Source organism: Dendropsophus ebraccatus, chromosome 12 (genome assembly GCF_027789765.1).
Source record: "Dendropsophus ebraccatus isolate aDenEbr1 chromosome 12, aDenEbr1.pat, whole genome shotgun sequence".
Taxonomy (NCBI): Eukaryota; Metazoa; Chordata; class Amphibia; order Anura; family Hylidae; genus Dendropsophus; species Dendropsophus ebraccatus.
Window position 1 is genome coordinate 73,414,446 of NC_091465.1, and position 26,719 is coordinate 73,441,164.

Genomic DNA, 26,719 nt, shown 5'->3' on the forward strand with positions numbered 1-26,719 from the left:
ATAAAGCTCTAAGGTTGTCTGGAAAACATGGATACAGCCAATGACTATATCCATGTCTTCCACATAGCCTTAGGGCTTTATCCAACTTCAGCAGCCACCGCTAATCAAATGCCGAAAGTTCGGGTTTGGATCGACTCGAGCATGCTCCAGGTTCGTTCATCTCTAGTTAGAACCCTATTACATGGAGCGATAATCTGCTGAATCAAGTCGATTTGGCAGGTTATCGCTCCGTGTAATGCTGCGTTTACACATAACAATTATCGTTTGAACTTGCACGATATCGATCAAATTCGAACAATAATCGTACGTGTAAACGCAGCGAACAATCAAACAACGAGCGAGAAATCGTTCATTTTGATCTTACAACATGTTCTTAAATCGTTGTTCGTCAATCGCAAAAAAATCGCAGATCGTTCAGTGTAAACAGTGGTTCACTGATTTTACCTATGTGCGAGATAGGCTTAAGCGATCGCAAAACAATTGCAAAACGATTTTTTCCGTATGATATATCGTTCCGTCTAAACGCTGATCGTTATAAACAAAAAAATTGTTACTTCGAAATCGTTAATCGCACGATCGGGCGAATTATCGCTCCGTGTAAACGCAGCATAATAGAAACAACGATCCTCAGTGGGTATACTCCTTTGTATACTGTGCTATACTTTGTGTGATTGAGTACACAGTAGGAGTATATACAGTAATCCACAAATATAAAAAAGGTCTTTTTTGGCCTAGTGATATCGTTGTGTGACACAAACAGAGCTGGGTTCACACTACGTATATTTCAGTCAGTATTGTGGTCCTCGTATTGCAACCAAAACCAGGAGTGGATTAAAAACACAGAAAGGCTCTGTTCACACAATGGTGAAATTGAGTGGATGGCCGCCATTTAATGGCAAATATTTGCTGTTATTTTAAAACAACGGCTGTTGTATTGAAATAATGGCAGTTTACTGTTTTATGGCGGCCATCCACTCAATTTCACCATTGTGTGAACAGATCCTTTCTGTGTTTTTAATCCACTCCTGGTTTTGGTTGCAATATGAGGACCACAATACTGACTGAAATATACCTAGTGTGAACCCATAAAAAGCATGTGCCATATAGTATAGTAATATACTGTCTAAGCAGTCAGAGGCTATGTTCACACAACGTATCTTTTGCATACAATAGCCGTGATTTATGCAGAAGATATGTTGTAATTGCATAAATGGAATCCTGGCTGAAGCGTATGCACATAGTAAACTATACTATATATATATATATATATATATATATATATATATATATATATATATATATACATAGTATACCTGTCTGTTTTGTGCGACTGCTATTCATTGAATAGCGGCCGCACAGACATGTCAGTTTGGTAACACACTCCAGTGCAGTACCGGCTGGGATGATTTTCTTTGTCACCGGCCGTTCTGTGACCCGTCTGTTGTCATACCATGTGTGCTATATTTTTTATGATTGAGTACATAGTAGGAGTATACGCAGTGATCCACAACTACCCAAAAGTCTTGAGTGCAAGACCTCTTGGCGCACACACACAAGGGTCATCTTTATATTGGGTAGGATATGTGTACATGTTAGTGGTTTGGCTGCTATGAGAACTTGAGTTACGCTGGCAGGTAAATCACATGTACTAGTCATACCAGCTGTAATGAATCTAGCCCACATGTTTATTAAAAAAAAAATGAGACGTGAGAAACTAACATTTCATTAAAATCAGATGATTAAGACAAAGAAAGGGATCACATGTGACTTCTATATATAGTTATGCTCTTCTAATATTAGCTCCAAAGGTAACAAGGTGAAGATACCATTTCTCACATCAAGTTTGCAGTGTTTGCTGTAAGTATAATAATTTATTTACTTGTATATATAGGTTGTATTACTAACTATGTTTAACCACTTAATTATCAGCTAAATTTTAGGAGTTTGGGCATTATTGACCAAAGCCCATTTTTCTAATCTGACCTGTCTCACTTTATAGGGTAATAGCTCTGGGATGGTTTAAAGAAGCACTGCCACTCAATTTTTTTTGACGTGTCAGACAGAGACACATGTAAAAAGTTTTAATTGGTCCAGGTCTGAGAATGTTCATGATAACAAGGTGGGAGAAGCAACGCTCAGAGCATTCCTCTCCTGGCTCAGTGCAGGGCCGGGAGAAAGAGTAGGCAGGGGTAGGCGATGGCCTAGGGCGCAAAACAACAGGGGGCGCCGCCTGGATGGGTAAGTAATTAATCTACTTACTTATCCATCCTACCCCCCGCTCTGCACTGTAACCAGGGCTGGGAGTGCTGTAAGGGGCCCAGGCCAGGTGACTCACAGAGAGGGGCCCGGCTGCTGCCAGGACACTGCATTGCTTAGTGAGCAGAATGGACTTTTAAAGACGTGTTCTTCTCACTAGGCTGCAGTCTGGGGGTCCTGCTCCCTCCCCTGTGCTGTGTGGAGGTCTCACCGCTCTCCCCTCACCTCATGGCTTTCAGTCTCCTGTGTTGCAGAGGAGGAGGGGGGGGGGGGGGGGGGAGAGAGCCTGGTGCCAGTGAGCAGGAGGACAGAGGATCTGCAGGTACTGGGAAGATGTAAGGAGATCCCTCATGAAATATAAGTGCCTGTTTGTATGTTTGGGAGAGTGTGTGTGAGAGTGGATGTCTGTGTGTATGTGTGAGAGTATGTATGTATGTGAATATGTGTGATAGTGAGGCTGGGTTCACACTGCGTTTTTGCAATCCGTTTAACGGATCCCTTTTTTTTTACTGACAAAAAAATAGTGTCAGCTACGTTTTTGTGTCCGTCAAAAAAAAAATGGATCTGTTTTGATCCGGTTTTTTTTATATAGTGGAAGTCAATGGAAAAACGGATCAAAACGGATGCACACAAATGCATCCGTTTTTTTAAATCCGTTTTTCATCTGTTTTTTTTTGCAAATAACGGTTGAAAAAAACTGATTGCAAAAACGCAGTGTGAACCCAGCCTTAGTGAGTGTATGTGTGAATGAATGTGTGTATGACAGTACATGCTGGGATTTGTAGTGTTGTCAGTACATGTTGGGATTTGTAGTGTTGTTATAGGCTGTCAGTGCATGCTGGGAATTGTAGTGTTGTTGCAGGTTAGCTGTCAGCCTGTGACAAAACTACAACTCCCAGCATGTACTGACAGCTAACCTGCGACAACACTACAACTCCCAGCATGTACTGACACAACACTCATTTATACCTGTACTACTACACCCTTTATCCACTCTACCTCCACTACTACACCCCTTATCTATACCTGAACTACTACAAGCACAAAGATGGAGGCACAAAGAAGATCTCCTATACTATATGGGGGAAAAAAAATTGGCAAACCTATTTATATGGGGGGCTTGTCTACTACATAGGGGCATAGAGGGGGCATGTCTACTACATGGGAGCACAGAGGGGGCTTGTCTACTACATGGGGGCACAGATGAGGCTTGTCTACCACATGGGGGCACACAGGGACGGCCTTAGGGTAGATGGTGCCCTGTGCAGAATATTCTTTTGGCGCCTCCGATTCCCCCCCCCCCCCCCAGCTGATTGTAGCCCATCCCAAGCCTATCTCTTGGAGACACACACTGTATATACTGCTTACACAGATAGATATACACATACAGACACACAGGGGGAGATTTATCAAACACTGGAAAATGTACCCGGCGCTGCCCGGGTATAAAGTGTCAGTGTGTTAATTAGATTTATTCTAAGATGCCCAGGAGGCCAATCTATGTCCTTGTTTTTTTGTTTGTTTTTTTGTTTAAGGGAAAATCGCTAGTAGCCCTATATGCCCCTATATACCCGACAGTTCTGCACTGTTTATGTAAATTGCAGCTTATGCAGAAATAAACTAAAAACTTCAAACATCCGTCCTGTATACCTGTAGTGTATAGTTGGGGTGAGGGGGTGGGGAACTGTATACCTGTAGTGTATAGTTAAGGGGGTCCTGTATACCTGTAGTGTGTAGTTGGGTGGGGGCTGTATACCTGTAGTCTATAGTTGAGGGGGTTCTGTATACCTGTAGTGTGTAGTTGGGGGGGGCTGTATACCTGTACTGTATAGTTTGGGAAGTACTGTATATCTGCAGTGTATAGCTGGTAGAGGTCCTGTATACCTGTACTGTATAGTAAGGGGTCCTGTATACCTGTAATATATAGTTGTTGAAGGTGCTGTATTCCTATAATGTATAGTTGGTGGAGGACTTCTATACCTGTAGTTTATAGTTTAAGGGTCCTGGATACCTGTAGTGTATAGTTGGTGGAGGTCTTGTATACCTGTAGTATATAGTTCTGGGGTCCTGTATACCTGTAGTGTAAAGTTTGGGGGTCCTGTGTACCTGTGGTTTATAGTTGGTAGAGGTCTTGTATACCTGTAGTGTAAAGTTTGGGGGTCCTGTATAGCTGTAGTATAAAGTTTGTTGAGGTGCTGTATACCTGTAGTATAAAGTTGGTGGAGGTCCTGTATATTTGTAGTGTATAGTTTGGGGTCCTGTATACCTGTAGTATAGAGTTGGTGGAGGCGTTGTATACCTGTAGTATAGAGTTGGTGGAGATCTTGTATACCTGAAGTATATAGTTCGGGGGTCCTGTATACCTGTAGTGTATAGTTTGAGGGTCCTGTATACCTGTAGTATATAGTTGATGGAGTTCCTGTATACCTATATTGTATAGTTTTGGGGTCCTGTATACCTGTAGTGTATAGTTTGGGATCCTGTATACCTGTAGTATAGAGTTGGTTGGGGTGCTGTATACCTGTAGTATATAGTTGATGGAGTTCCTGTATACCTATATTGTATAGTTTTGGGTTCCTGTATACCTGTAGTGTATAGTTTGGGGTCCTGTATACCTGTACTATATAGTTGATGGAGGTCCTGTATACCTGTAGTGTATACGTTTGGGGTCCTGTATACCTGTACTGTATAGTCTTGGGGTCCTGTATACCTGTAGTATCGAGTTGGTGGAGGTGCTGTATACCTGTAGTATAGAGTTGGTGGAGGTCATGTATACCTGAAGTGTATAGTTTTGGGGTCCTGTATACCTGTAGTATATAGTTGGTGGAGTTCCTGTATACCTGTAGTGTATAGTTTTGGGTCCTGTATACCTGTAGTATAGAGTTGGTGGGGGTGCTGTATACCTGTAGTATATAGTTGGTGGAGGTCCTGTATACCTGTAGTGTATAGTTTGGGGTCCTATATACCTGTAGTATATAGTCGGTGGAGGTCCTGTATACCTGTAGTGTATAGTTTGGGGTCCTATATACCTGTAGTATATAGTCGGTGGAGGTCCTGTATACCTGTAGTATAGAGTTGGTGGAGGTCCTATATACCTGTAGTGTATAGTTTGGGGTCCTGTATACTTGTAGTATATAGGTGGTGGAGGTCCCATGCACCTGTAGTGTGTAGTTTTGGGGTCCTGTATACCTGTAGTGTCCTGTATACCTGGGTCGTATTTACCATTAGGCACTTGTGGTCTATCTAGGGCAAAACCTTGCATGGGAGCAGCACCAGGGAGCAGGGGGAAGGGAAAAACTTTTTTTTTTTTTTTTTAGTCTTCCACCTCCTGTCCAGACTTGCCAGAAAATCTAGTGTCTTTTCGAAGTAGTATTGGTCAGGTCTGGTGTGGCGGTGTTATCCAGTCACAGTATGGCGGTATTGGTCAGTTGTGGTATGGCGGTGTTATCCAGTCACAGTATGGCGGTATTGGTCAGGTCTGTTGTGGCGGTGTTATCCAGTCACAGTATGGCGGTATTGGTCAGGTCTGGTATGTCAGTGTTATCCAGTCACAGTATGGTGGTATTGGTCAGGTCTGGTGGTGTTATCCAGTCACAGTAAGGCGGTATTGGTCAGGTCTGGTATGGAGGTGTTATCCAGTCACAGTATGGCTGTATTGGTCAGGTCTGGTATGGCTGTGTTATCCAGTCACAGTATGGTGGTATTGGTCAGGTCTGGTATGGCAGTGTTATCAAGTCACGGTATGGTGGTATTGGTCAGGTCTGGTATGGCGGTGTTTTCCAGTCACAGTATAGTGGTATTGGTCAGGTCTGGTGGTGTTATTTAGTCACAGTGTGGCGGTATTGGTCAGGTCTGGTATGGCTGTGTTATCCAGTCACAGTATGGTGGTATTGGTCAAGTTTGGTATAGCGGTGTTATCCAGTCACAGTATGGCGGTATTGGTCAGGTCTGGTATGGCGGTGTTATCCAGTCACAGTATGGTGGTATTGGTCAAGTCTGGTATGGCTGTTATCCAGTCACAGTGTGGCGGTATTGGTCAGGTCTGATATGATGGTGTTAAAAGGGGGTCTAATAGTTATTACTGTGGACGTTGTGAGGCAGCTGCCCTAGCAACCACAGCTCCCTGTGAAAATGAAAGTAGTAATCCTATTGGTTGCTAAGGCTCCCAACTGCCGTTTCTGCTGGCAAGCTGTTGCAGCTAATTATATCACCTGTGTATGCAGTGTGGAGATTTTCCCATTAATTTTTATGGGGCGCTCTTACCCCTCCCCCTCCCCTCCTGTACATCTGGCGGGGACGGGACCTTCCCTATAACCTTCCAGGGCACCTAATGTATCTGCCTGCCAAATTTGGGGTCAAACGGTTCAGGCATTTGGAAGTCTATATGGGACAGACAGACTTTCATTTATAGATGGTGTAAAGTGAAACTAGCTCAGTTGCCCCTAGCAACCAATCAGATTCCACCTTTCATTTCTCACAGACTCTTTGGTTGCTAGGGGCAACTGAGCCAGTTTCACTTTCACTTTACACCATGTTTGATAAATCTCTCCCACAGTGTATATACTGTTTACACAGACACATACATACAGACACACAGTACATATATCCTGCAAACACAGACACAAATACAGTCACATATACACATACACACCACACAGGAGCATGCTGGGAATTGTTGTTATTATCCACACACAGCCGCACAGGAGCATGCTGGGAGTTGTTGTATTCCACACAGGAGCATGCTGGGAGTTGTAGTTGTCCACACACAGCCACACAGGAGCATGCTGGGAGTTGTTGTATTCAACATACAGACACACAGGAGCATTCTGGGAGTTGTTGTCCTACCACACACACAGGAGCATGCTGGGAGTTGTTGTCCTAACACACACACACACACACACACACACACAGCCACATGCAGGGAGTTATTGTCCTACCACACACAGCCACACAGGAGCATGATGGGAGTTGTTGTCCCACCACACAGAGCATGCTGAGAGTTGTTGTCCTACCACACAGAGCATGATGGGAGTTGTTGTCCTACCACACAGAGCATGCTGGGAGTTGTTGTCCTATCACACAGAGCATGTTGGGAGTTGTCCTACCACACACAGCCACACAGGAGCATGATGGGAGTTATTGTCCTACCACACACAGCCACACAAGAGCATGCTGGGAGTTGTTGTCCTACCACACACAGCCACACAAGAGCATGCTGGAAGTTGTCCTACCACACACAGCCACACAAGAGCATGCTGGGAGTTGTTGTCCTACCACACACAGCCCCACAGGAGCATGCTGGGTGTTGTTGTCCTACCACCCAGAGCATGCTGGGAGTTGTTGTCCTACCACACAGAGCCCTAACACACACAGAGCACACACAAACTCCACTAACACACAGACATACACACAGAGATAGACATATATACTCACAGTCACACAGAAGGATCAGTGGAGGATGTCTCTGCCCATGAGGAAGTAGAGCGGAGGATCACACTGCTTGTGTCTACGTGGGGAGAGGGGGCGGGGTTATGGGCATCTGTGAGCTGGGAGACGCTGTGGGGGCGGGGCCAGGCTGCAGTCATATGTACAGGGGGAGAAGGGCTTCTTCCCTGCTGTCTCTCAGCAAGCCTGCTGTGCAGAGGCAGGGCGGGATTTATGGGCTGAGGGGGACGCAGGTGGCGCCCCCTCCCTGCTGGGAGTGGACAGCTCCCTGTGCAGCCGCACTGCTCGCACACCCATAAGGCCGGCCCTGGGGGCACAGAGGGGTCCTGTCTACTACATGGGGGCACAGGGGGGGCTTGTCTACTACATGGAGGCACAGGGGGAGCTTGTCTACTACATTGGAGGCACAGGGGGAGTACTGGTACAGTGGGAAGCAATATAGTTGCTGTCTCAAACCTTCCCCGCAGCTGTGTTATCCGGTGCCTTGCTTAAAAAAAACAAAAAAAACATTTTTATCCCAGGCTGAGTGTCAGGGAGGTGGGTCTGTGACAATGTCTGTGCACGCCCTGCTCTTTGGCCGCTGCTATATCTTCAAGCTGCCATCTCCTCCAGAATAAGTGACAGCTGTAGGAGTGGAGACAACCTGAAGATACAGCAGCGGCCAGAGAGCAGGGCGTGCACAGACATTGTCACAGACCTCCCTGACACTCTCATCCATAATTTTTTTTTTTTTAAGCAAGGCACCGGACCACACTGCAGTGGTGAAGGCATGTATGTGTTGCAGTGAAATGATAGAATCAGGGATTTGATCAAACATCGGGAAATGATGAAATGTCCGTGCCGTTCCAGCATTTCCCTAGGGAATTCAAAAAATCACTGACCCCTTTCAGGGAAATGATGGAATGAACTCTACCATTTCCCCCTGCGACATAGAATTTGCTTACTGTATCGCCTCTCTGCTCCCCCCTGCCTGTCCGCTCCACTCTATTGGAAACTGACCACCGATTCTGATAACGCTGGGTTCAGGGGAGGGGGGTGCCATTTTCCTTCTCTGCCGAGGGCACCAAGGCTCCTTGTCCCGGCCCTGGCTCAGTGTCACATGAAAAAACAATGGGGCATGCCTTTTCTCACTGACACAGGGCAAATAATGGACAACGCAGCAGCACAGTGCTCCCTGCACTCATTCTATTGATCGGTGAAGATCTGAACCTGACTGATAAAAACTTTTGACATGCCGAAAAATAGAAACTGCATCTATTATTCCCAGCTAATTGCAGAAGATTTATGCACATGTTTCATACATGCTGGTGACCACCAGTCGCAGGCTAGGGGGTCTGTATACACAAGTAGAAAGAGTCCAACAGCAACAGTGGTGGTTCGAAAAGGGTTCACAAATTTATTACGTGACATATAACAGTTACAGACTTTTTTTTTTTTAACCACAGCTGATGCTATTGGACTCTTTCTACTTACATGATATCTCTCTGATATGTCAAAGTTGTTTTTTTTGTTTTTTTCTGGTGACAGGTACAGTTTTAACTTAACCAATTGATGTTTTTTTCATGACATGTTGTAGGTTATGCACATGGTACATTTTTGCTTGATGTCATGAGCATTTGTTTGTGAAAAACTCCAAAATTGCATGAAAAATTTGAAAGAAGTCAATTTTATGTTGACATCATTTGATAAGCAAAATAATGATAAAATTGACAGTGAGCGCAATATTAGGCAATCCTAGGTATATAATAATATGTTATATCGTGCATTGAATATATAATAAAGAAATGAATTGGGTTGGTTACCTGATTATCCTTCTCACACTATTGCTCATGGTTTTCACTGTATGTCGTAGAACCAGTATCTGTGTTGGTTGTACATCCTTCTGAAATGCTTAATACCGTATGCTTTGCAGCAGGGTGATGAATGTAACCTCCGCTAGAGGTGCCCCGGCCGGCGGCACTACTCCGCAGTTGGTTACGTAGGTGATGACAGTTCAAAAATATTTTTCCCGGGAGTCGAGTGACGTCACTACTAGTACGGGTGCTTGAAGAGGCAAAAAGGTAATCTACGCGTTTCAGCAACAATATCGGTTGCCCTCGTCAGGATTATGCCGCGGCCCCGTGTATCTCCCTTACTTATAGGTCATATGAACTGCCCACCTGCCAGGTGTAAGCTGATTAGATGTTCTCATATTGCTATGTATGTATCAGTTCCCATTTAAAGTACTCAGAGCAGTGTGCAGAGGGTTCGGGTCAATGTGTCAGTTTCTCCTAAAAAAATAAAAATAAAAATATAACTATACAAAATAATTCACAAACCAGAACAAAACAAAACAAAAAAAAAAATCACAATTAAAATATTGCATAATCCAAAATACAGGATGGATGCTGCACTTGTTGCAGAGATAAAAGCATTTCATGTGGAACGATATGATCAAACAGGAATTTAATTACTATTCCTAACGTCCTGTGCATTATTATGGAAATCCTGAAGTAACACTGTTCCGAATAATCTATGTGCTGCTTTGAACACTACATAAGGGAACGGATATACCGCTTAAGGCTTGTCCTTAAGTACACTGAGCAGAAACTAATATTCTGTTCCGAACGTTTCTCTGTACTATTTGGAATGGACATATTGCTCAATACGCTGCCTTAACTATTGCAAAAAGGAACTGATACATTGTTCCGAACGACCTATGTATTGTTGGAACTTTTTTAGGAGAAACTGACACATTGTCCCAAACCCTCTGCACACTGCTCTGAGTACTTTAAATGGGAAAATGCAACAGGGTGTTCCAAAATGCCGTATAATCACACAAATGTATGCAAAATTAAAATAATATAGCAATATGAGAACATCTAATCAGCGTACACCTGGCAGGTGGGCAGTTCATACGACCTATAAGTAAGGGAGATACACGGGGCCGCGGCATAATCCTGACGAGGGCAACCGATATTGTTGCTGAAACGCATAGATTACCTTTTTGCCTCTTCAAGCACCCGTACTAGTAGTGACGTCACTCGACTCCCGGGAAAAATATTTTTGAACTGTCATCACCTACGTAACCAACTGCGGAGTAGTGCCGCCGGCCGGGGCACCTCTAGCGGAGGTTACATTCATCACCCTGCTGCAAAGCATACGGTATTAAGCATTTCAGAAGGATGTACAACCAACACAGATACTGGTTCTACGACATACAGTGAAAACCACGAGCAATAGTGTGAGAAGGATAATCAGGTAACCAACCCAATTCATTTCTTTATTATATATTCAATGCACGGTATAACATATTATTATATACCTAGGATTGCCTAATATTGCGCTCACTGTCAATTTTATCATTAATTTGCCACATTCAACCCTTAATGAACTGACGGGTGTTCATTTCTTTGACGAAGAGCAGCATAATTGAGTGTCGCGCTAGTGTGAGGTTACACCTCAACATTTTACTAATCATTTGATAAGCGCTCTATTACAATGTGAGCCCTCTATGTACTGTGCCACCCTTACTGCTATCAGCAGACGGTGACCTTGGCTATTAGCTGTTGTGACCCGATTGGCAACACTGGCTAAATAATCATTTAAATGCTGCTATAAAAACTGAAAGCAGTATTTCCATTAAAGAGCCTTCCCCAGTGGTCTAGTGCCCAGGTTGGCTTTCCAGGATGTAATCATGGGAAACTAATCTGTCATACTTACTGACCCAGGCATCAGGGACATTCTCAGGCTGGTCCTGGCTTCAGTAGCCCCTAATAATCAAGCACCAATTACATAGATCAATGCAGTACATATGTACTGCATTAATTCCCTATGTGCAATCTGTGCATAGCTCATAAAATTCCCCAGGGTGGACTACAAAGTGTTAAAAAAATTTTTTTTAAATAAAAAGGGATTTAAAAAATTGCATATACACAAGCAAGTTACTGATGAAAAATACATGGGAAAATCATGGGACATGATTATGACATTTCAGTTGGCCCCATAAAAGCATTCTAAGGTTCATAATATTGCAATTTTAAATACACTGCAGCTGCCTGTCATTGACCTTGCATGATGTCCTGTAAAAAATTCAAACCATTGTTAACAAATATACGTTCCTTAAAATCGCTCCATTCCCAGGCTTATAGCACTTTTATCCTTTGGTCTATGGGGCTGTATGAGGGGTAATTTTTTGCGCCATGATGTTTACTTTCTAGCGGTACCTTGATACAGTTACTTCCTCGTGCGGGAAAGGGTTAAATTAGATGGTAATATGAAATGCTTACTAATGCCAGAAGTCTAGGCCGCAAAATGGGGGAGCTAGAGGTCTTGGTTCTGGGGGGGGGGGGGGGGGGAATGATGTAATTGGTGTCAATGAGACCTGGCTGGACTCCTCACATGACTGGGCTGTCAATACTCTGGGATTTACATTGTTCCGAAGGGACAGGGTGGGCAGAATGGGAGGAGGAGTATTTCTTTTTGTTAGAAATTATATTAAAGTAAGTGTAAAAGATGCAATAGTGGGCGATGACTGTGATGATGTGGAATGATTGAGGGTACAACTACAGAGGATGGTAAACAATGAAAAATGTATTCTTGGTGTAATCTATAGAACCCCCAAAATTACTGAGGTAAGAGATGGTCAGTTGCATAGACAAATAGAGTGCGCTGCCCGGGAGGGGACAGTAGTGGTAATGGGTGACATCAACTATCCAGATATAGATTGGGGTCACGGTTCAGCTAAAACCACAAAGGGAAGAGAATTTCTCAACCTATTGCAGGATAATTTTCTGGGCCAGTCTGTGGAAGAGCCAACAAGAAGTGATGCACTGTTGGATCTAGTTATTTCTAACGTAGAGCTGGTTGGGGATGTCACTGTACATAAACACCTGGGGAACAGTGACCCTAATATAGTGACTTTTGGCATGAGGTGTAGAAAACAAAGACATGTTGGGAGGGCCAATTTTCCTGGGTTTAGGGCAGAACTTTGGGCATAGACTGGGAGCGGCTGCTGTCACATACAGATACAGATTATAAATAGGAAATCTTCAAATCCACAATAAATAATTATGCTGCTAAATTTATTCCTATGGGTAATAACTGTGCTGCAAAATTTATTCCTATGGGTATAGCTATTATTTTAATAAAGTTTATGCTCCCTGGAAAAGCAGGGAAGCAGTATAACAGGGAACGGTATTACCGGCAATTAGCAATTGCCGGCAATAATACCGCACCCTGTAATTGTTAATATTTAATTAATAAAGCAAATTTTTGTTCTAATAAAGCCATTTTTATTGTACAATAGTTAAATTTAAATGGATCAATGCTTTTGAAATTAAATATACTGTTAATAAAAAAAAAAATATATATATATATATATATATATATATATATATATACATTTCTTATTTACAGTATATTTAATTGAAAAATCATGTATTCATTTTAATTAAGCTATTGTACAACGAAAATAGCTTTATTAGAAGGAAATTGTGCTTTTTAAATTTAATATTAACAATTACAGGGAGCTGTATTAATGCCGGCAATTCCCATTGCCGGTACTACAGTTCAATGTAATACTAAATTAACACTTTAATTAAAACAGCAAATGTTTGCACAATAGCAACATTGGAAAAAACATTTTGATTTATATGTCCAGAGCAGATCCCTGGCACACTGAGCTCAGTGTGCCGGGGAGAGGCAAAGAGACAAGACCTGGGAGGGTGAGTAGAAAGCTCCCCCCCTTTCCTGCACTGCACCCATCCCAGCAAAGAAGGGGGGGGGGTCACTTAACCCCTTCCTTGCTGGTATGGATGCAGTTTGACATCAGTCTGGCCACTAAGAGGGTTAAGTGGGGACCCTTACTTAACCCCCTGGGGGCCAGATTGTTCAGTATGGCACCCAAAGGGTTAACCCCTTTGGGTACCACACTGTAAGAAGTGATCTGTAAAGATGATGCATACTGTAAGGTGCACAACACCACTCACAAAGATGGGTGTTGTGTTCCTGTTTCTGTGTTTTTTTGTGTGTTTCTCCCTTTTTGTTTTTCAGATATCGGTATGCTGTGGATTACAGCGGATTCGGTGAACTACGTCGATGACCAGCAGTTGTTGGGATTTTTCTTTCATAAAATGGTCAACAAGGGGTGTGGGGTGTTTTCATTTGAATAAAAAACATTTTTCACTTGTGCCTTGTCTTTATTTCTTTACTATATTGACTTAGTAGTGGAAGCCATCTAATAGACAGAATCAATTAATAACACTAACCCCCCCCCATTATTACCCCAGTACCCAATGCCACCAGGGGTACTGGGAAGAGCCGGGTGCCAGTGGCCACAGAGCGTCAAAATTGACGCATGGACTGGGTGGCAGCAGGCTGGTAATAGTAGGCTGGGGAGGGCCAAAACAAATATGCCAGCCTGTTGCCGCCCAGTCCAAGTGCGCCAATTTTGACGCTCCGGGACCACTGGCACCCGCCTCTACCCAGTACTCCTGGTGGCATTGAGGGGGTTAGTGTTAGCCATTTTATACCGGCTAACACTAAGCACTGACTTAGTAATGGATTCCATTAGATGTCTTCCACTACTAAGTCTTTATAGTAAAGAAATAAAGACAAGACACAAGTAAAAAAATGGTCAACCCCTTGTTGACCATTTTAAGAAAAAAATCCCAACAACCACTGGTCATCACTGTAGTCCACTGAATCCGCCGTAATCCACAGGATACCGATATCTGAAAAACAAAAAGGGAGAAACACACAAAAAACACACAAACAGGAGCATAACACCCATCATTGTGAGAGGTGTTGTGCATGTTACAGTATGCAGCATCTTTACAGATTGCTGCTTACAGTGTGGCACCCAAGGGGTTAAGGGACCCTTAACCCTTTGGGTGCCATACTTACCGTATATTTCGCTTTATAAGACGCACTTTTTTTCCTCCCAAAGTGGGAGGAAAAACTAAGTGCGTCCTATAAAGCGAAGACGGCTCCCAAGCAGTGCAGAGCACCGCATGGAAGCCGTCCCGCCCGCCCTCTGTATTGCCGCTCACTACGCATATGCATAGTGAGCGGCCCTGAGCCATCCCCTCCACCCGCCCAGCCCGCCCCCTCTATCCCCGCTGAGCTGAGCCGATCAGAAGCCCGGAAAAGTGCAATGAGCAGCACTTTCCTGGGCTCCTGATCGGCTAAGCGGCGATGGAGGCCCCAGCAGCTCCTCTCTCGTCATCCTCCAGTCTCCCGTCATCCTCCGGGCACAGGCAGCGGGGTACAGAGAAGCTGCCTGTGTCCCGGAAGTGTTCTGCTGCTGCAGTCTCTCTGTTCCCCGCTGCCTGTGCCGGAGGATGACGGGAGACCGGAGTGTCGGGAGAGGAGCTGCTAGGGCCGGCGGACAGGTGAGTAGCCTGTTTGTTGTTTTTCTGGTCGCAGGGGGGGGCATTGTATGGGGGCATTGTATGGGGGCATTGTATGGGGGCATTGGCTACTATGTGGGGGCACTGGCTACTATATGGGGGCATTGTATGGGGGGCATTGTATGGGGGCATTGGCTACTATATAGGGGCACTGGCTACTATATGGGGGCACTGTATGGGGGCATTGGCTACTATATGGGGGCACTGTATGGGGCATTGGCTACTATATGGGGGCACTGTATGGGGCATTGGCTACTATATGGGGGCACTGTATGGGGGCATTGGCTACTATATGGGGGCACTGTATGGGAGCATTGGCTACTATATGGGGCACTGTATGGGGGCATTGGCTACTATATGGGGCACTGTATGGGGGCATTGGCTACTATATGGGGGCACTGTATGGGGGCATAGGTTACTATGTGGGGCACTATATGGGGGCACTGGCTACTATATGGGGCACTGTATGGGGGCATTGGCTACTATGTGGGGCACTATGTGGGGGCATTGGCTACTATGTGGGGCACTATATGGGGGGATTGGCACCAATCACACTGCTGCTATCTCCAAACTGTGACAATGAGCAAAATATTTTGTTTTCTATTTTTCCCCCCTAAAATCAGGAGTGCCCACTTAACCCCTTGGACGGCCATTTCGCGCGCATGCGCGCTTCATCAGATGAAGCGTGCATGCGCGCGAAATGGCCGTCATGTGTGTGATGCACCTGTGAGATGTGGTGTCTGACGTCCCAGATACATGCATTGATCCCATATTTTAACCGTGAATAAATAAAGAAATACTTGTTGGCAAAGAAATGACGACTTGGCACACTCACCATCTCAGTTGTGCACAGGCCATCCAGTCCTCCAGGGCTTGGCGTTTAGCAGTGAGGAGGAGCTTGAAAAAGGTGTCAGTCCTACACCAAAACGCGTCGCTCATTTTTAAGCCTAGTGTGAATAAACGCCCAAGATAGACACTCGTGAGGTCCTTGGAGTTATTTTGTGAGTCCTGCACCGTGGCTGTATGTATGGTCCAATGGTCAATTCCAAACTACATTTTCGTGCTTTGGCATCAGAACGGGTGCCGGGAGCAGAGAATCAGAGGCCAGGCAGCGGACTAATCTAACAAAAACGCCTACTAGTGTTGTGCCTATGATTTGCACAACACCACCAGGTTAGTTTGGTCATCTTTCAAGTAATTTTCCCACTGTTATTGTTTCTGCTACACTACATTAGCGCCCCTCTTTGTCCATATATGTTGTTCGTCTGCATTAGTTGGTTGTTGGAGTAGTACTGTCTCCTGGTGATGGCTTCAGACAATGACTTGGGGATATCTACTGGCTGACGATTTACGCCTACACCTTTTGCCTCCAGACCCACAAGCTGTGGATGGCACCTGACCCTGGGTCAGTGGAAGAAATACATCTTCATCCCCTAATAATAATGCCAATGATGACATCTGTGGAGATTCCATATAGGGTCTGCAACCTCATCATCGTAGTCGGGGGACAAATGTTTCCTCTCCTAAGCTAATTGCTTACGGTGATGACTTCTCCAAAAAGATCCATTAAGTACAGTGGCTGAGACTCTGGGGGGAGTGTTAGGCTTTCCAGGAGCTGTCTTGCTGGTGGCCCTGCCAAGCTGAATTGCATCCCAGACACCATAGGAGATGGGGCTGAGTAAACGTCCTTGCCTTGCCATGGAATTGTGGTGGCACTACTGGAATGACCCTTCACAAGACTGTCTCCAGGATTGGCTACTTCCTGCCATGGAGCTGGAACTTTGCAGGATCCATTCAGCAATCCTCACCTGGCTGGTATTCACCTGCCCACTAGGTGTTACAGGGAGCTGAAACCCTTCTCCAATCCAGTTGTGATCACCACTCCCACAAGCCTGTGTTCCACTTGGATGACCTTCTGTGCCACCTTGGCTGCTGACACTGCCAGTACCCTGAAATGGGCCAGACTTTTTAGCACGCTTGGACATATTTAAAAAAAAAAAATTAGAGGAAACAAAATAAATTATTTATATGGGGGATAGTGCCACTACTAGATGGGACAGGCCCCGGATGTAATCTAATTAAGAAGGGAGGGAGGTTGTAAAATTTTATTGTACAGGAGTTGGAAGGGGTTTTACGTCGTTTTTTACAGTAAAGTACAGATTTACAGTATCCGACTATTCAGTAATTCGAATCTCCACTAAGCAGAAACACTGGGTTAACTTCACAGAGACACTAGGTTAACTGGATAATAGGTTAACTGGTTAACTGTTAACTTCACCCACAGCACTTGCACACTGGGTTAACTGGCCAATGGCTTAATAAGGGGTAAGTACACACACACACACTTAACAGGAAAATGACTTAACACTGGCTTAACTTCACCCACAGCACTTACACACTGGGTTAACCAGATACTGGCTTAACACTGGGTTAACTTCACCTACATCAACCACACATTGAGTTAACTGGATACTGGCTTAATGTCACCCACACACTGTGTTTACTGGACACTGGCTTAATGCTGGGTTAACTTCACCCACAATCTCTCACCCACAAGGGACTCTCCTATGCTTTACTCTCCTCTACCCATCTCTCTCTTTCTTCTGTGCAGCACATAAAAAAAATAAAAAAAAAAAAATATATATATATATATATATATATATATATATATATATCCACCCCTTTTATTTCTTTTTATTGTTAAGCAAAAAACAAATAGGACAAAATAACAAAAAAAAATTTCAGTGCGTATAATTATTCACCCATTCCCCCCCAAGTACTTTGTAGAGCCACCTTTTTCAGCAATTACAGCTGCAAGTCATCTTGGGTAAGTCTCTATGGGCTTGCTATATCTTGCCACTGGGATTTTTGTCTATTCCTAAACCCAAAACTGCTCTAGCTCCTTCAAGTTGGGGCTTATTTCCCCGCACCATAATCCACTAAGTGTGAAGCTGCAATGTGGGCTCGTAGCTCTCCAGGGGTCATGTATCAATATGATGCAGGAAGAACTGTAAGTGATTAACCTCCTCCCGCCGCCACACTGTTAATGTTAGGACGGGGACTGGGAAGACAATAGACGGTGCAATCCCTGTTGCTGACACGCCCAGCTGTCCCTACCTACTTGCCACACTCTGCCCTAGGCGGCAGCGGACAACTTGGCGGCATTCCTTTCACACAAAACAAGACAAGACTAATACACACAATAAAGAGTAGTCAGCAGTCCAAGTCAGCAATGTTATTAAACTGTCTGCAGGGCACAATGAAGTTTGAACTTCTGAAACCTGGATAAGTCATCTGATGTCACATGCAGTCCTATGTAACACCACAGATAACACAGTGATATCCCTCTGAGTACAGATAATGTAGTAGTCACCTGCAGTCTTATGTAACACCACAGATAACACAGCGATATCCCTCTGTGTACAGATAATGTAGTAGTCACCTGCAGTCCTATGTAACACCACAGATAACACAGTGGTATCTCTGAATACACATAATGTAGTAGATGTCCCCTGCAGTCCTATGTAACACCACAGATAACACAGTGATATCTCTAAGTACACATAACGTAGTAGCTGTCACCTGCAGTCCTATGTAACACTACAGATAATACAGTGATATCTCTGAGTACAGATAATGTAGATGTCACCTGTAGTCCTACGTAACGCCACAGATAACACAGTGATATCTCCGAGTACAGATAATGTAGATGTCACCTGCAGTCCTATGTAACACCACAGATAACACAGTGATATCTCTGAGTACAGATAATGTAGATCTCACCTGCAGTCCTATGTAACGCCACAGATAACACAGTGATATCACTGAGTACAGATAATGTAGATGTCACCTGCAGTCCTATGTAACACCACAGATAACACAGTGATATCTCTGAGTACAGATAATGTAGATCTCACCTGCAGTCCTATATAACACCACACATAACACAGTGATATCACTGAGTACAGATAATGTAGATGTCACCTGCAGTTCACTTCTCCTCTCCTCAGTGGTGTAAGTGGCTACCGCAGGGTTGAGGCTCCTCCCCCACCGGATCACAACATTTCTGTACTCTCTGATGTTACTTGCCGGCTGTACAGTGATGTCATCTGTAATCCACTAAGCATGAAGCTGCAATGTGGGCTCGTAGCTCTCCAGGGGTCATGTATCAATATGATGCAGGGAGAACTGTAAGTGATTAACCTCCTCCCGCCGCCGCACTGTTAATGTTAGGACGGGGACTGGGAAGACAATAGACGGTGCAATCCCTGTTGCTGACACACGCCCAGCTGTCCCTACCTACTTGCCACACTCTGCCCTAGGCGGCAGCAGACAACTTGGCGGCATTCCTTTCACACAAAACAAGACAAGACTAATACACACAATAAAGAGTAGTCAGCAGTCCAAGTCAGCAATGTTCGGTATACTCAGGTACAAAATCAGAGTCCAAAAAGAAGAGTCGATGTCCAAAAGCCAGAGGTCAGGAAAACAGGATAAACAGGTCAGAGCAGTGGCATAGCTACAGGGGTTGCAGCGGTCGCCATGGCAACTGGGCCCTTACGCTGGGGGGGGCCGCACAATGCACAGATTGCTTTGATGTTCCGCCCGCACAATGGCGGGCTAAACATTAAAACGAGCAGAATGCAGGAGCAGGACCTGTCAGCATCCTGCTCCTGCATTCCCTCCCATAAGCTGCCGACACTTCATACCAGCTGGGAAGTGACCTCTCCCGCAGGCATGATGATGTGAGGAGAGCTGCTGCCTGCAGCCATACAGCGCCGATTAGGTGAGTAGAATGTTTGGGTTTTTTAGGGGCACCTCTGGGGGCATTATTAGTTTATAGGGGGCACCTCTGGGGGCATTATTGGTTCATGGGGGCACCTCTGGGGGCATTATTAGTTCATGGGGGCATTATTAGTTCACGGGGGAACCAATTGGGGCATTATTAGCTCATGGGGGCACCTCTGGGGGCATTATTAATTTATGGGGGCACCTCTGGGGGCATTATTAGTTCATGGGGGAACCTCTGGGGGCATAATTAGTTCATGGGGGGCACCTCTGGGGGCATTATTAGTTCATGGGGGCACCTCTGGGGGCATTATTAGTTCATGAGGGCACCTCTGGGGGCATTATTAGTTCATAGGGGGAAACTCTGGGGGCATTATTAGTTCATGGGGGCACCTCTGGGGGGCATTATTAGTTCATGAAGGCACCTCTGGGGGCATTATTAGTGCATGTGGGCACCTCTGGGGGCATTATTAGCTCATGGGGCCACCTCTGGGGGCATTATTAGTTAATGGGGGCACCTCTGGGGGCATTATTAGTTCATGAAGGCACCTCTGGGGGCATTAGTGCATGGGGGCACCTCTGGGGGCATTATTAGCTCATGGGGGCACCTCTGGGGGCATTATTAGTTCATGGAGGCCACCTCTGGGGGCATTATTAGTTCATGGGGCCACCTCTGGGGGCATTGTTAGTTCATGGGGCCACCTCTGGGGGCATTATTCGTTCATGGAGGCCACCTCTGGGGGCATTATTAGTTCATGGGGGCCACCTCTGGGGGCATTGTTAGTTCATGGGGGCACCTCTGGGGGCATTATTAGTTCATGGGGGCACCTCTGGGGGCATTATTAGTTCATGGGGGCATTATTAGTTCATAGGGGGCACCTCTGGGGGCATTATTAGTTCATGGGGGAACCTGTGGGGGCATTATTAGTTCATGGGTGCACCTCTGGGGGCATTATTAGTTCATGGGGGAATCTCTGGGGGCATTATTAGCTCATGGGGGCACCTCTGGGGGCATTATTATTAATTCATGGGGGCACCTCTGGGAGCATTTTTAGCTTATGGGGGCACCTCTGAGGGCAATATTAGCTCATGGGGGCACCTCTGGGCGCACAGCAGGGGATCCTACATACAGGGGGCACAGCAGGGGATCCTACATACAGGGGGCACAGCAGGAGATCCTACATACAGGGGGCAGAGCAGGGGATCCTACATACAGGGGGCATCCCACATTCCTACTCGCTTTACTGCACATAACACCAAACAGCGCAGTAACTCTGGGAGCCTACAGGAGGGAGAAAGGAAAGGAATTTGCTACAAATGTGCGGAGCCTAAATTGTTTGTCTCGCAGGTTCTGAAAAAAATGAAACGTAACTGGAAGAAATCATCATGGAGGTCTGGGCCGGATGGAGAGGAAAAGGGAAAGTGACGCCTCAGATCAAAGAAGACGTCACCTGTGAGTCCCTGTATGACTGTTTTCTTATTTTGTAGAACATTATTTTGGTAGGGGTGCCCCGAGCGAATTTTTTTTTTCCCAAGGGGTGCGCCGAGGTGGAAAAGGTTGGGAAGCACTGCACTAATCTGTCCCGCTGTGCCCGCTGGCATATGCTGTCATCTGTTCGGGCCTCTTACCTAATCAGATGACAGCAAGTACCAGCGCCCCCTCTTACAGACATCTGCTTGGCAGCCCAAGCTGTGTCCTATGGCCGTACCTTTATGGCGCTGAGCTCCAGCTTGTGCTGCAATCCACCTCTTCTCAGCGTTGAGGCCCCTCCCCCAGGTCAGATGACATCACTGTACAGCCAGCAAGTAACTTCAGAGAGTACAGAAATGTTGTGATCCGGTGGGGGAAGTGCCTCAACCCTGCGGGAGCCGCTTGCACCACGGAGTAGAGGAGAAGTGGACTGCAGGTGACATCTACAGTATCTGTACTCAGAGATATCACTGTGTTATCTGTGCTGTTACATAGGACTGCAGGTGACTACTACATTATCTGTACTCAGAGGGATATCACTGTGTTATCTGTACTGTTACATAGGACTGCAGGGGACATCTACTACATTATCTGTACTCAGAGATATCACTGCATTATCTGTGCTGTTATATAGGACTGCAGGTGACAGCTACTACATTATCTGTACTCAGAGATATCACTGTGTTATATGTGGCGTTACATAGGACTGCAGGTGACATTTACATTATCTGTACTCAGAGATATCCCTGTATTATCTGTGGTGTAACATAGGACTGCAGGTGACATCTACATTATCTGTACTCAGAGATATCACTGTATTATCTGTAGTGTTACATAGGACTGCAGGTGACAGCTACTACGTTATGTGTACTTAGAGATATCACTGTGTTATCTGTGGTGTTACATAGGACTGCAGGGGACATCTACTACATTATGTGTACTCAGAGATACCACTGTGTTATCTGTGGTGTTACATAGGACTGCAGGTGACTACTACATTATCTGTACTCAGAGGGATATCGCTGTGTTATCTGTGGTGTTACATAGGACTGCAGGTGACTACTACATTATCTGTACTCAGAGGGATATCACTGTGTTATCTGTGGTGTTACATAGGACTGCATGTGACATCAGATGACTTATCCAGGTTGCAGAAGTTCAAACTTCATCGTGCCCTGCAGACAGTTTATTATGGGAGTTGTAGTTTTGCAGCATGTGCCCCTTCAGGTTGCAGCACTACAACCCCCATCGTTTCCAACTGGCAGTTCATGATGAGAGTTGTAGTTTTTCAGCTGGAGAGTCAAAGATCGGAATACAATGATTAGACAATGACACAGTACAGTCCATTAATTATAGGGGGCAGTAGTGCAGTACATGAGGTGGAGGCAGTGCATTAGAACATGGTGGCACATTAGAGTAATTGGATATAACGTTAGATAGGACTTTGCCTAATCGAGTGAAATAGGGGGGGCCCCAAGCTAAAAATTTTGCACCAGGGCCCATCAGCCTTTAGCTACGCCCCTGGGTCAGAGGAATGCTAGATCAAGATACACTAGGGTTACTAGGCTCTATCACAGGCAAAGAACTTGAGATAAGTGAGTGTACTCATAGGACTAGGATTCCCAGCCCAGCCCAGATACTGACAGCTGACTGGAAGAGTGAGCTGTCAGTTAAATCACTGAGATCAAAAACACCTAGTGCTTATCAGCAGAGGGAGTGCAACACTGGACACTGCTACATCAAGGAATCGCAGAGCAGAAAAAAAACATGAAAAGCAGTCTGACTGCTATGGACGTCGAGCTGAACGCACGACTTGAGTACTAACAGTTAATTAACGTCGCTGCAGCCTATGCCCAGTGCTGCAGAGACATTAATTAACAATCCAGGATGACACAGGCGCAGGAGCTGCACCTGTGTCATCCGCGGCGGGTCCCCGCAACTCTCGCTGCAACTCTCAGCTGAGAGTTAACCCTACAGATACTATGGTCATCACGACTGCAGCATCTATAGGGCTCCAGATAGAGAATTCTCCCTCTACAGAGGCAGAATTCTCTCTCCGGTTTCCATCAGGGTTCTGCAAAGTGATTGCAGAGCCCCCATAGTAGCCATGGAAACTTGAAGGCTTCCAGTTTCCTGGTTACGGAAGGCGGCGGGGGTCGGGAGGGAAGGCTGCGCGCACGGAGCTCTGCCCCTCCCCTCTCTCCCCTGCCACTGGTACAAGATAGTAACACCGGCAGGGGACAGAGGAGAGGGGGCAGAGATACGGACATCAGCTTATGGGATCATTATGATCTCATAAGCTGATGTCCAAACACGACCTGGGCATTGAGGCATCAATGACCAAAGGTCGTGAAAAGGTTAAATCTTCCTGGGAATTTACTGATACAGCAACTGTTAGGAATGTGACTTTACGCTCCTCAGTCCATGTCGGGCGGCCAAGGAAGCGCTGAGTTTATGTCTGCTGTTGCACTGGTTTTGTGTCTGAATTGTGTTTCACTTCTCAACCACACCTGCCTGGCCTGTCAGACTTCTGGCAGTGTAGGGGTTACTGCACTGCTAGGTCTGTTCAGCTGAGCTTGATGCTGGGATCTGGGCTGCTCCAATCAGCTGCCAGACCTGGTCTTTTTTCCTGGATAAAAAGCAGTCAGATCCTCTGTTCCCTGCTGGTTATTAGTTGTTTCTAGTCCCAGCTCCCCTGCTCCTTTCCCAGCGTTCCCTGTCCTAATCCTCTTGCTATTGCTCTGCCCGTGTTCTGACCTCTTGCTTGACATTTGTCTATCCGCTCTCCTTCTGATTTTGTTCTGCGTTGTCTGTTTGGTTTTGACCCTGCTAGTTGACTATCCTCCATTGTGTTTTGTTTGTCTGTCTACGTTTTGTGTATCCACCTACGCAGTGTAGGGACCGACTCCGTGGTTGTCCGCGACCGTTTAGGGTCGACTGAGGCAAGTAGGCAGGTGACAGTGGGTGGGTTCAGATCTAGGGCCCACTGTCTTTTGTCATGTCTACGCCTGCCAGTCCTTACAGAATAACCAGCCCCAGCCATACCATTTGGGATTTTTTTTTTTTCTTTTTTTTTCTCTTCCCATGGATCCAATGAAAGCGCTGATGGAACAGATGCAAAACCTGAACACTTTGGTTCAGGGACTTGCTGAGCGGGTCCAAGAACAAGAGGCTACACCCCATCAGGTGACCATGACAACCCCCACACCTCCAGAACCACCTGTTCAGCTCCCTGAAAAATTCAAGGGAGATAGGAAGGATTTCCGATCCTTCAGAGAGGGGTGTAGACTATTTTTTTGGCTCCGTCCTCGCTCTTCTGGGGATGAGAGCCAAAAAGTGGGAATTATCATGTCCCTTCTGCAAGGCCCACCGCAGGAACGGGCATTCTCCTTACCTCCCAATGCTATTGAGTTGACTTCAGTTGATTATTTTTTTTCAGCCCTAGGGCTGTTGTATGATGACCCTGACCGGACTGCGGTGGCCGAACGCCAACTGACCTCCTTACGTCAGGGTAAGACACCAGTAGAAGACTACTGCGCAGAGTTCCGGCAGTGGTGTATTCCGTCCACCTGTAATGATTCTGCCTTGCGGTATCAGTTTTGGCTGGGTCTTGCGGACCAGTTGAAGGATTTGCTAGTGGCCTACCCCCCTCCAGAGACCTTGGAGGAAACCATGACCTTAGCTATAAGGGTTGATAGACGTATGGGAAAAGGGAACCTCTGACTCATTCAAAGCCCCATCATCTGTTGCTTCCTTCTCTAAGTCTTCTTCTCCCCTGTCACTATCTCAAGAAGAACCTATGCAAATTGGAGCGACAGATGCTAAGACCCGACGGGCCTATCGACTACAGCACAATCTGTGCCTATACTGTGGCAAGGCCGGACATTGTGTACAGGAATGTACATCCAGACCTGGATCACCGCCGGAAAACTCCAGCGCCTGAATGATTGTCGAGGGGGTCATTCAGGCGCACAGGTACCGCTCGATATGAAAAATAAATTAATGGTGCCCATTTCACTATTTTTAGGTGAAAAATGTATTTCTGGGTTTGCCCATGTGGATTCTGGGGCATCTGCTAATTTTATTAATTCTGGGTTCTGGTCCTCTCTGGGGGTATGTCCGCTTCAGCTTAAGTGCCTGCTGAGTATTACTGGAGCGGAGTTTACCCCATTGGCTCAGGGTAAGGTGAAATATATAACTCCCTCTCTTGATGTAAGGGTGGGTTCTATTCACTTCGAGTCATTGGAATTTTTAGTTATGGATAATTTGCCTTCAGACATTATTCTGGGGTTACCTTGGTTGGCACAACACAACCCAACATTTGATTGGTCCACCAGGGAATTGGTCAAATGGGGATCTAACTGTGCTTCGCATTGTGTTGCGCTGAATGTTGCAGATTGTTCTCCGGTTGAAGGAGAGATCCCTGAGTTTTTGTCAGATTTTGCAGATGTGTTTGATGAAAAAGCAGTAGATGTCTTACCGCCACATCGCCCATATGATTGTGCTGTTGATTTGGTTCCAGGGTCCAGGTATCCGAGGGGAAGAATTTTTAATTTGTCTAGGCCTGAGAGAGAGGCAATGCGTGAATACATCAAAGATAGTTTACGTAAAGGCCACATTCGCCCTTCTTCTTCTCCTATGGGTGCGGGATTTTTCTTTGTGGGGAAAAAAGATGGGGGCCTGCGCCCCTGTATTGACTATCGTGAGCTAAATAAAATTACAGTGAAAAACCAGCACCCTCTTCCTCTTATTCCTGATTTGTTTAATCAGATTGTTGGGGCTAAGTCGTTCTCCAAAATTGACCTGCGAGGGGCCTACAATCTGATCAGGATAAGAGAGGGTGATGAGTGGAAGACCGCTTTTAATACTCCCGAGGGGCACTTCGAGTACCTTGTTATGCCCTTCGGATTATGCAATGCGCCCGCGGTCTTTCAACACCTGGTAAATGATGTATTTCGTGAATACCTAGGACGATTTGTAGTGGTGTATTTGGATGACATATTGATTTTCTCTCCTGACTGGTCCTCACACATTTGTCATGTCCGTAAGGTTATGGAACTTTTAAGACTAAATCATTTATTTGCAAAATTGTCGAAGTGCCTGTTCGGCGTTCAGGAGGTTTCATTTTTGGGGTACAGAATCACACCCAATTCTTTTTGTATGGACCCTCTAAAAGTGTCAGCTATTGAAAAATGGGAGCGCCCTAATTGTCTTAAAGCATTACAGAGATTCTTGGGGTTCGCTAACTATTATAGAAAATTTATCAAGGGTTTTTCTGTAATTGCTAAACCCCTAACTGATCTAACTAGGAAAGGGGCTTATTTGGTACACTGGACTCCTGAAGCCGTTCAGGCATTTGACAAGCTTA

At 45.5% G+C, this 26,719-nt stretch overlaps 1 protein-coding gene across 1 annotated transcript in view; it reads left to right on the forward strand.

Moving 5' to 3' along the window:
• Positions 1-1,818: 1,818 nt before the first annotated feature.
• LOC138769664 (galectin-4-like) overlaps positions 1,819-26,719 on the forward strand; it is a 45,685-nt gene continuing 20,784 nt past the window's right edge. Inside the window, exon 1 of the mRNA XM_069948272.1 lies at positions 1,819-1,857. The gene's annotated coding sequence lies outside the window, so the exon portion shown is untranslated. The remainder of the gene's footprint in view (positions 1,858-26,719) is intronic.